Consider the following 10,162-nt stretch of genomic DNA (forward strand, 5'->3'; position numbering starts at 1 on the left):
GCAACTGCTGCTGTCGCCGCGGCCAAGGGCCCAGCCCCACGATCCCTCGCCTCCCCGGCGGGCGGGCGAGCTCTGCAGAGCGGCGGCGGTAGCAGCGGCGGTGGCGGCGGCTCATTACCATAGACCTGCTCGCGCCGCCGCCGCCTTAAAGCGGCGACGCCAGCCGCACCGAAGGAGGTGGGCCCCACCCAGCGCCCTCCTCCGCACCGACGTTCTAGGATTTCCGCTGGCCAGACCTCCATTCCCAATCCCTCCCCAGGCCTGCCACTGGGCGGGTGACAGATCCCTACCACAGGTTCGAGAGGAATTAACAGTCAAAAGACAGACAACGAATGAGAATAATGGTGATAGTATCTTAAGTATGCTTAGAGGTTTTCAAAAAACATTTGGAAGGGCTCTCAGAGGCCAAGGGCCGACCTCACACAGCCTGCACCTAGGATGATTGGCAGCTGATAAAAGCCCTTGGGGTCAGGATAAGACTGAGCTAAAAGGGCCCTGTTCAACAATATAAAGCCTCCCCCATATTCCAGAAAGATACCTCATCTCCCTGGCAACACCCAGTGAAGTCCTAAGGCTCCCATCCCCACACCTATTCCAGGTTGTGATCTAACTAGGATGCCCCTTGGGGTCCAGCTGCTGGGCAGAATGACCCCAGTCTCAACTGGGACAGCATTCGGACTTTTCAGGAGGAGCTAAGTTGGGAGTGTTGAAGCCAGAGCTAGCTGGTATAAACTAAAATACTAATATTACTGGGCTCTGAAGCCCAGAAACGCTGAAACCTGTACAGGGTCACAAGGTGGTTGAGGGATGAAGCCAAGCTTTAGGACTCAGGCTTCCTGGATCCAGACTGGTGGATTTCACCAGGCTGGTGCCTGGAGAGATGACCTCTTGCCCCCTCCCTCCTTCCCCATCAGTGTCCAGCTGCTGTTCCCCTCTTTCCACTCACAGCTTTGTGATTACCAACCAGTTTTGCCCAGTGTACGTCTGCAGCCTGAACCTTCCACTTGAAAGGGGTGTGTGGGATTCCAGGAGTCCTGGGAGTGGCCCAGGCATGAAAACTGGAACATGAAGAAGAGCCCGGCAGTGCTGGTGGACAGTGATCCCGAAGGAACTGCCCTCTTTCATACCCCACCCCGGGACCCATATCCAGGAACAGTAGGGCCACCTGGGTGCGGTGCCAGGGGTCTGGTCAGGCAGTATGAGGCCTGGCCTGGGGAGGGGGCTGGGGGTTTAGTCTCAGCCCCCACCCATCCTCTGGCTGTGTGATCTTGGTGAGAGTCCCGTACCTCAGTTTCCCTTTAGTAAAATGAGGGAATTGAATAAGGGTGCATGGTTTCCAAAAGTTAATTTAGCAGGAGAATCTGTTTTTCCGATGAAATTTGAAGTGGAAGTCCAAACTAAAACACAGATAGCAGTGGTGTTCCTGGGATGAAGTGCAGGTCAAGGCCTTGTCCTGTCCCCGCAGCTCTACCCACCAGTACATCCCTGGGTCACCTAATGGGGCTTATGCTCTGGAGGAACCCAGTTTGAAAAGCCCTGAAGCAGATGTTCCCTTCCAACAGTGCGCTGTGGTTGCATTGGAGGAGGCGTGAATCCTGTCTCCGGGACCCCGGCCCCAGGCTCACAGTGTGACTGCGCAGTGAGGCCTAGGAAAAGATGCCGGTTTTTCACTTTTTCCCCAGGAGAAAGGAAAGGAGATGGGCCTTGGGGACAGCTAGAGGGATTAAGGTTAGACTGCATTTCTGGCAATGGCGGTGGAAAGGATGGGGAGAAGGAAGTGGGAGGAGGACCCATGCCTTATGGGAATGCTCTTGCCTTGATTGAAGATGAGCTTTCTTCCTCTGGGCAAGGCCAAGGGCAGCTCCGGGAGCAGTGCGATGGCTTAAGCAGTCTCTGCAGGGCTTGCCTCTCTGGACTTGCTTTGACTCTGGTTTGGGAGGATCTAGGGGCTGCGTGGGCATTTTGCTCTTCACCTAATAGCCATGTGGTGCGGAGAATGCTTGGAAATTATACCATCTGTTAATTATCCTTTGAATCAGGGTTGGGTAATGAGACTCTCATTTCTGCTGAAGGCCAAAGCCAGCACATGGGGAAACTGCAGGCTCTCTATTCATCTCTCTCCCTTTGTACCAAAATAAGCTTTCTGGTTGGGAGAGAGAGGCAGCCTTGGCTCTGGATCATGTGTGGATCATGGTTCTGGAGCCTAGCACTGAGGCAGGGGCTGCCGTGGAAGGCACAGGAACAGGAAGCCCTCCTCTGGGTCAGTGGCGTTTCTCCCCAAGGGCAGACAAGTTGGGGTATGCGAGGAACCCCTTCTTTCATCTCCACATTTGGCAAATGGTCCTTCCTCTTCTCCCCGCCCTGACCTTAGGGGCACAGGACAGAGCTGCTTGTCCATGCCCCTGTCCCTTCCTCAGCTGCTTCCACCTCCCAAAAGCTAGAAGGAAACTTCCAGATCTTCTGTGCATCAGAATGTCTCAGTCTAGGGCTTGCCCTAGTGGTGTCCTACTTGACACCTAGAGGAAGGACCACGTACCTCATGGAACTCTCCAACTATAAGGCATCTTCAGACCTCCCTCCTACATGGGAGAAAATCAGGGTGCACCAAGATCCTGGAGTCTGTTCAAAAGGAATTTACTGCTCTTCTAGGCCAAACCTCCTGTTTTATGTCCTTTGAGGGTGGGAAGGGAAAGTGACCTGCTGGGATAGCCCCAGGCTCCCCACCCCCAACTGGGTCTTCCTCACCCAGGCTGCTTTCTGAGGGCTCCCCAGGGAGATGGAGAATACATTTTTTTTGAAGATTTTATTTTTATTCATTTGACAGACAGACATCACAAGTAGGCAGAGAGGCAGGCAGAGAGAGGAGGAAGCATGCTCCCCACAGAGCAGAGAGCCTGATTCGGGGCTCGATCCCAGGACCCTGGGACCATGACCTGAGCCGAAGGCAGAGGTTTTAACCCACTGAGCTCCCCAGCCACCCCAATGGAGAATACATTTTTGCATAAGGTCTGGCCCTGGCTGTCAGATGAACAGGGTAGCACAGGTGAAGTGCTCTAGGAGCAACTGAGACAGAAAAGGCTAAAGGATTCAGAGGAGAGGACAGTGAGAGTGGAGGAAATCCTCCAGGTCTTCCTGGAGGAGGTGGGTTGCATCTTGAATCAGAAACAGCACTCCTGGCAAGAGGAATTCATAAGCAAACTCATTTGGGTAAGGGTCTTCTCCAAGGTGACACAGCTCGGAAATGGCAGCTCTGGGATATGAACCCAGGCAGTCTGGCTCTGGAGTCCATGTTCTTTTTTTTTTTTTTTTTTTTTTTAAAGATTTTATTTATTTATTTGACAGACAGAAATCACAAGTAGGCAGAGAGGCAGGCAGAGAGAGAGGAGGAAGCAGGCTCCCCGCTGAGCAGAGAGCCCGATGTGGGGCTCGATCCCAGAACCCTGGGACCATGACCTGAGCCGAAGGCAGAGGCTTTAACCCACTGAGCCACCCAGGCGCCCCTGGAGTCCATGTTCTTAATGAATGAATGAGATGTGTCGCTTTGGCTGAAGCCAAGATCAGGGTGAGTGTGTTGTGGCCCAGCACAGCAGAGGGGCAGATAAGGCCACATTTGGGAAGAATCAGGTGACCCCTGTCATGGGCTTGTGGGCTAAATTCTAGGACAAATGACCTGCTTGAACGGAGGGGTGTGGATGGAGACAGTGGAAGGGAAGGGTCCCCGTGACCTTTGTTGGGCAGGCAGGGCGCTTTCTCTGGCAAGGGAGATTCTGATTCCCCTGGGGCCTGGTCCTGTTTCTGGGCTCAGTGTTGCTTTATTAAGGGCACAGAAATGGTGGGGAGAGGCTGTCCCTGTGGAGCTTCAGACACTGCAGCTCTAGGACTGTGGTGTGGGGTAGGATGGAAGGGACCAGGAGCCGGAAGTTGGAGCAGGCCAAGACCTGAATGTCTCCTGTCCACGCTTGCCTCGTGTGTCCAGTCTGTTTCCCTGAACTCTTCTCCACAGCTGAGGGTGTTGCTCCTAGAGGGAGGACACTGTCCTTGCTGGGCCCCCGACTCCGTGCCTGGCACTGAGGGCACCTGGTCAGAGTTGTGAGGATACTTGAATTCTTCATATGGTTGCTTTCCCTCCAAACCAGCCTCCACGCAGCAGCCCAAGTCATTGTTTTGAAATCAATGAACATTTTTTAGATTAAAAAAAATTCTCTCCCAATTTTTTATTTTGGAAAATGGCAAGTGTTCAGAAAAATTACCAGAATGGTACAACGCATCCCTAGATACCCGCCACCTAGATTCACTAATTGTTGACACTATGTTTTTTTTTTTCTCACAATTTTTAGAGAACGAAGGGAAAGTGAGGAGCAAATGTCATGGCACCTCAAGCCCCTGTCCCTCAGCGAGCAGCTCCTGCACGTCAGAGTCCTCCCACACCCTCGCAGGGTGGCCACCACACCTGGAACACAAGTGAGGAGTCCTGGTATCACCTAATATCCAGTCTCATCCAAATTCCTTGCTGTCCCTCAGGGGTCTTTGATAGCTGCTACTTTCAAACCAGAGGTTTATGCATTACATTTGGTTGTGTCATTTTACTTTCCCTCCCTCTGTCCTTCCTTCCCTCCTTCCCTCCCTTTTTTCCTACCTACCTTCCTTCTTTCCTTCTTTCCCTCTTTCCTTGTGACAGTGACCGTTTGAAGAGTCCAGGCCAGTTTTCTTCCCCACCCCCTCCTCCTCCTTCTTCTTCTTTTTGATTTTATTTATTTATTTAAGAGAGAAAGAAATCATGTGACCAAGCATGGGGGGTAGGGGCAGAGGGAGAGGGAGAAGCAGACACCCTCTGAGCAAGGAGCCCAACACTGGGCTTGATCTTAGGACTCTGGGATCACGACCCTGAGCCAAAACAAAAGCAGACACTTAACCGACTGAGCCACCCAGGTGCCCCTAGGCCAGTTTTCTTATTGGATATGCCACATGCTGGATTTATCCGATGGACAGACTCCTCATGGCGTCTTTTGCAGAGTAATACTGCAAAGTCTGAATCTGAGCATGTTGTTTCCTTCCTGAAAACCTTGCACTGGGGCTTTTGGATGTACTTGAATAAAAGCCAACTTCCTCATATTGGTCCACAAAGAGCTGAGGGGCCCAGCCTCCGCCCCCTTCTCTCTGTTCTGGGCACCCTGGCTTCCTTCCAGCCATTGAATATGGTGGCTTTAAATATCCCCTTTTTGATGGCACATGTTACAAGTTATAATTACATAAAGTATTTATTTGGTAATTTATTTGGTTGACATCCGTCTTTGCCACTAGCAACAAGCTCCAAAGGAGCAGAGAGAACACGTGTGTCTTGAATACTAGCACTTAGCATGGTACTTGACACATAGTAGGCGCTCAGTAAATCCTGGTTAAGTGAATGGGTGGATGGATGGATGGATGTCAGGCAGGCATAGAGGAGTAACCAGGAGTTTGTCCATTCCTGAGGCTACTTCTGGAAGGCCAGCTGGGTCTCTGGGCTCCTCTGCGGACAGCCCTGAACTCATTCACTTTAACCAGAAAGCTATATTCTTAATGCCAGGTGCAGCCAGGAGCTGTAGGCCTGATGCCCCAGCCAAGTTACATAGACTTTCTTTGAGGCTCATGAAAAGATGGCACTGAATGCTTTAACCTAGCAACAGGTACAGCCCACACTATAGTGCCACGCTGTTTGCTGGGGGTGGCTCAGTAGGCCTAGCATTCCATACGGCTGATGTACAGTCCATCAGAGATCCAGCTGAGATCATTTTTGGCCCTGAGCACAGAGGGGAAGAGATGGAGCCTGGGGCTGAGCTATGAGCAGCATATCCCAAAGCAACATCTACAGTAAGTTCATTGTCAAGTGTATCAGAGCAGGCCCAGGAGAGAGCCTGTCTGGCCCTAGCCATGCTCCAGGCACCAAGCTACATGTGAGAGGTACACAAATGAACAAGACTCCAGCTCTGGCCTCAAGGAGCCACCAGTCTAATGTGGACAGAGACAGATGCAGTGGGAGAGTTGTATTTGTTAATATTTCTGTGTGGGGCTGGAGGCGTTAGGGATGGCTTTGGAAAAGAGGTGGGGAAGGAGGAATTCCACAGAGTGGCAGGAGGAAAAAACATCCCAGCGGAGGGAACAGCAGGGCCAAATACAGAGGGGTTCAAGGCATGGTCAGTGCTGGGAGAGGTGAGTAGTTAGGCAGGGCTGGAGCTCAGAGCTCATGGTTAGGATAAGCAGAGGAGAAGAGCCTGCTAATCTGAACTGTGACCACATTGTGAAGAATGTGGGTCCTAGCTGAGAAGTCTGGGCTTTATTTGATAAGTTGAGAGAACTATCTGAAGCAGGTGGGCGGGGGAGGGTAGGACCCAGGCAACCTCCTCCAGCTTGGTGAATAGTCCCTATGAAGGAGGGTTTGGGGACCCACACCCACAGGAGACGCTTGTAACCACCGTCCAGGTCCAGGAGGAGAGCCACAGAGCCAGGGTGGCAGCTGAGGAACAGGTTGCCCATGGGGTAGCTCTGAGTGACCAAGACACTCACTGGGACTGTGTGAGGCAGGCCTCTGGGGATGAGGACAGAGTGGTCCAGTGGGAGACCCAGGTGTTTGTTCTGGATGCCTACACACCCAGAGGAGGGAGTGAGCAGAGGATCAGCTAGGGAGTTAGACTTTGAGATCCTGGTGGGGAAGTCTACATGTTTGTTGTTGAGGGCAGTGGAGCTGGAGATGCATGGTGGGGGGATGGCAGTTTGGGGATGTGAAGTAGGAGAGTGTGAGTGGAAGAGCAGGGAGGAAACCCAGGGGAGCCAGCATTTAGGGGCAGGTACGGTCTTCTGATCCTACTCGCTCCTCTACCCTCAACTCAACATAGCCTTGTTCTCAGCAATCCAGCTGTTCCGGCCTTCTTCCTGCTCCCTCATGTGGTTCCCTCTGTCTGGAACGTTCCACCTTCTCTCTGAGGGGGTGGGGACTAGGAGGGCCTGGAATGTTGATGAGGTAGCAGAGCCTACAAGTGTCTGCTGTTTATTTATCTTTGAGGGAAAGGAGCCAGATGGGATCTGAATTTGACAGCAGAGGCAGGGTGGCAGCAAGATGGGGAAATAAGCAGGTCGGTACTGAGGGGAGAGGGTGAGGAGGGGAGAGACTGGAGAGGAGAGGGAGGTTCAGGAGAGAGCTAGCTGATGAGCAGGGACTCAGGGATACCAAACGGTGATGAGATCCCAGGATCAAGTAGACAAGGGGTGGTTTTGGAGAAAGAATAGAAAGGGAGAGAGAAACAGAGGAGAAAGGAAGAAAGAGAGAGAGAGAAAGGAAGGAAGGAAGGAAGAAGAAGAAGAAAGAAAGAAAAAATAAATAAATAAATAAATAAATAAATAAATAAATAAATATGTATTTCCCTCTGGAACAAGATGGAAGGAGGTAAGGATGAACATTACTCTAAAGGGAGGCTAAATTCTTCCCTTTCTTCAGGGTTTAAAAAACAAGTCTCCCTGAAGGATCACACTATCTTATTAGCAATTTACACCGCAATGAAAATAATTTTCCAGACCATTTCTTACAGCAGGTTTAAATCGGGAGGGAAGTCAAAGTCTTGTGGAGTGACCCAGACTGCTCTCCAAAATGCAGGGCTTGTCCGCCAACCAATCAGAGCAGCGAAGGAGAGGAACTTCTCCTCCAAAAAGGGGGCTTTCCCCAAATTGGCAGCGGCTGGGACCCCGGGAAACTAGAGGTTGGGACCGCGCAAGGTTGGCGTCCCAGTCTCCTTTCCAGCAGGTCTGTGAGGAGCAGCACTGCACCCGGCTCCTAGGAGAACCTGCCTGCAGCACCCGCGACCCCCCCCCCCCCCCGGGGGGGGCTCTTAAAAGGGCAACGTCAGAGGCAGTGGTGTCAGCTCCACCAGGACCTCCCCCCTCAGGCAATGCAGGGTTGCACCCCCCCTTTTGTGTGTATCTGGGAGGAGCTTTTGGGGAACCCCATGCTGGGAGGTGATGGGGGAGTGGTGCAGGCCCCTCATTCTGGCACAGGCTCTGACATGCAGCACATTTCTCTGGGGCCCATCCCAGCTCTGCCTGTCAGACTCATCCTGGGAGTGCAGCCAGGGCCGCCCCGGGCCCCCAGTGGGAGGTATGGGGGAGGTTGAGGGGAGGGAAGGCCTTCATAGGAGGCTGGGTAACCAGGAAAGCTTCAGTGAAGGAAAAGCTGGACAAGTTGCAGGGAAAGTGTCCATTTCCAGGAGGGGCTTCGCCATTGCAGTGGCTCCTTGGTGGCTGATTAACTGAACTTCCCAGCAGTCCCTGAGCTCAGGCAAGCCCCCTTCCCCCCAACCTGCCCCCAACGTTGGGTCCCCACACAGTTGCCTGGTTCTTTAGAATTTCTTTCTGGAAGTCTGTCTTCTGGTTGTCTGTCTCTCGGTGCCTCCTCTCTTGCCTGAAGCACCGGACCTGCTTCTTGGGCCCTGAATTCCTGGGTGTGGGAACTAAAGGTTAGTGAGGGACCCAGGGCTCTGACTCACTCCACCAGGCCTGTGGGGTTGTTTGCTAACTGAGGTAGTAAGCTGGGTAGCTGAGGTTGGAGATGGGGCAGGTCAGAGTGCCAGGGATGAGGGCATCAGCTGTGGGTTGCGGAGGCAACAGCCAGGGTGGAGTCAAGGTTATCTGGGACTGTTCCAAGGGCTCAGCGTCTAAGCCAGCCTTCCCATCCTAAACAAAGCTTGCATCAGCTCCATCCCACTGCTCCAGGGAGGGAAGGAGTCTGGTTTTCAGCTCACTCTGGAGGAAGGCAAGCCACACCTTTCCCAAGGACTGCTTGAGTTCTTTGAGAGCAAGGACTGTGTCCCATTCTTTCTAGAAGCCCTGCTCCTCGAAGTGTGCCTGCCTACTGGCGTGTTCCTGTGTGAGCTGTAAGGAAGGACCTCAGCCACAGGTCATCCTCTCCTTCACGAGTTTTTTCTTCCTCTGCCTCCATCAGTAAAAAAGGGGTACAGACCGTCTGCTAACAGACCAGTTGGGCCACACACCAGCTACTTTCCAGCCTCCACTCATTCCTTTTCACTAGGCAGGCTCTCAGGTCTGTCCACACCCTCACACAGCCACAGGGCAGGGAGGGGAGGGTTGGCACAGGAGCTGGGCTGCCAGCAACACAGGGCAGGAGGCTCTGCATAAAGCAGTAGGGATTCTAGGTTCCAGGGGCCAAAAGCTCCAGAAAACTGGTCAGGTGAGAAGGTATTTAAGACAGGGCAAGGAGAGGGAAGGGCCAGGGGAACCTGGAGCCAGGCCAGGCCCTTATAGGCTCAGAGCCCCAGCTTCTGCCCTCCCACGGTGCTGAGGGCAACGGAGAAAAGCAGTGCCTCCTGGTGGAAGGAAGGTCACAGGCACAAAGAGCAGAAGAGGGTCACAGTAGGGAGCAGAAGAGGCAGGTAGAGGGACCTCTAAGGTGAGTTGGGGGTGTTCAGAGCCGCCTGAAAGTTTCTAACCCTAAAGCCCAATAGGCTTTTCAAAGGGGAAAGAAGGGTGTGTGGTGGTGACCCAAACCATCCTCCTGACACCGTATAACTGCCTTTCTTCAAACCCAATAGCATAAGGCTATAGGAATGTCCCCATCTGGTCCTTCTGAGTACCGGGGAGCAGCTTGTCCTTTTGTCCTCTTGCCCTGACTTGGTCAACCCAGAGCTGAGGGCAACAGGTTACAGTAGAGGCAGGCTGCTTGAGCCTACCTGTGTCAAGAGAGCCACCATGGTCACTCTTTCAGGCGGCCCAGTTTTGACAGGGTTTCCAGTAGCAAGACTAACAGCATCAGCTTCAAGTCCCTGTGGAAGACCAAGCACACAGCCTCCTCCCTGGGTGCCAAGCTCCAGCAGGCCTGGCAAAGTTGCAGCTTAGGGACTAAGGAAGCGGAAATGAAATGAAGCTCCTAAGTGACAGGCTGGTCCGGAGCCCTGCCCTCATCTCCCTAAAAAACGCAAGCCCTGGGTGCTCCTGAGGAGCGGGGACTCCTGGCTCCCCGGCTCTGTTGTCTCATCTTCCTTACCTGCCTTGTACCCTGTCTTCTGTGTGATGGGAGAGGTATAATCATGTCCCCACCCTCTCATCTGGGACTGTCACAAAGATAAAAGAGATCAGCTATAGGAAGTATTTTAGGCTCCTAGAAGAGAAGCACTGTGCT

Source organism: Lontra canadensis, unplaced genomic scaffold, assembly GCF_010015895.1.
Source record: "Lontra canadensis isolate GAN:19392208 unplaced genomic scaffold, GSC_riverotter_1.0 scaffold75, whole genome shotgun sequence".
NCBI lineage: Eukaryota > Metazoa > Chordata > Mammalia > Carnivora > Mustelidae > Lontra > Lontra canadensis.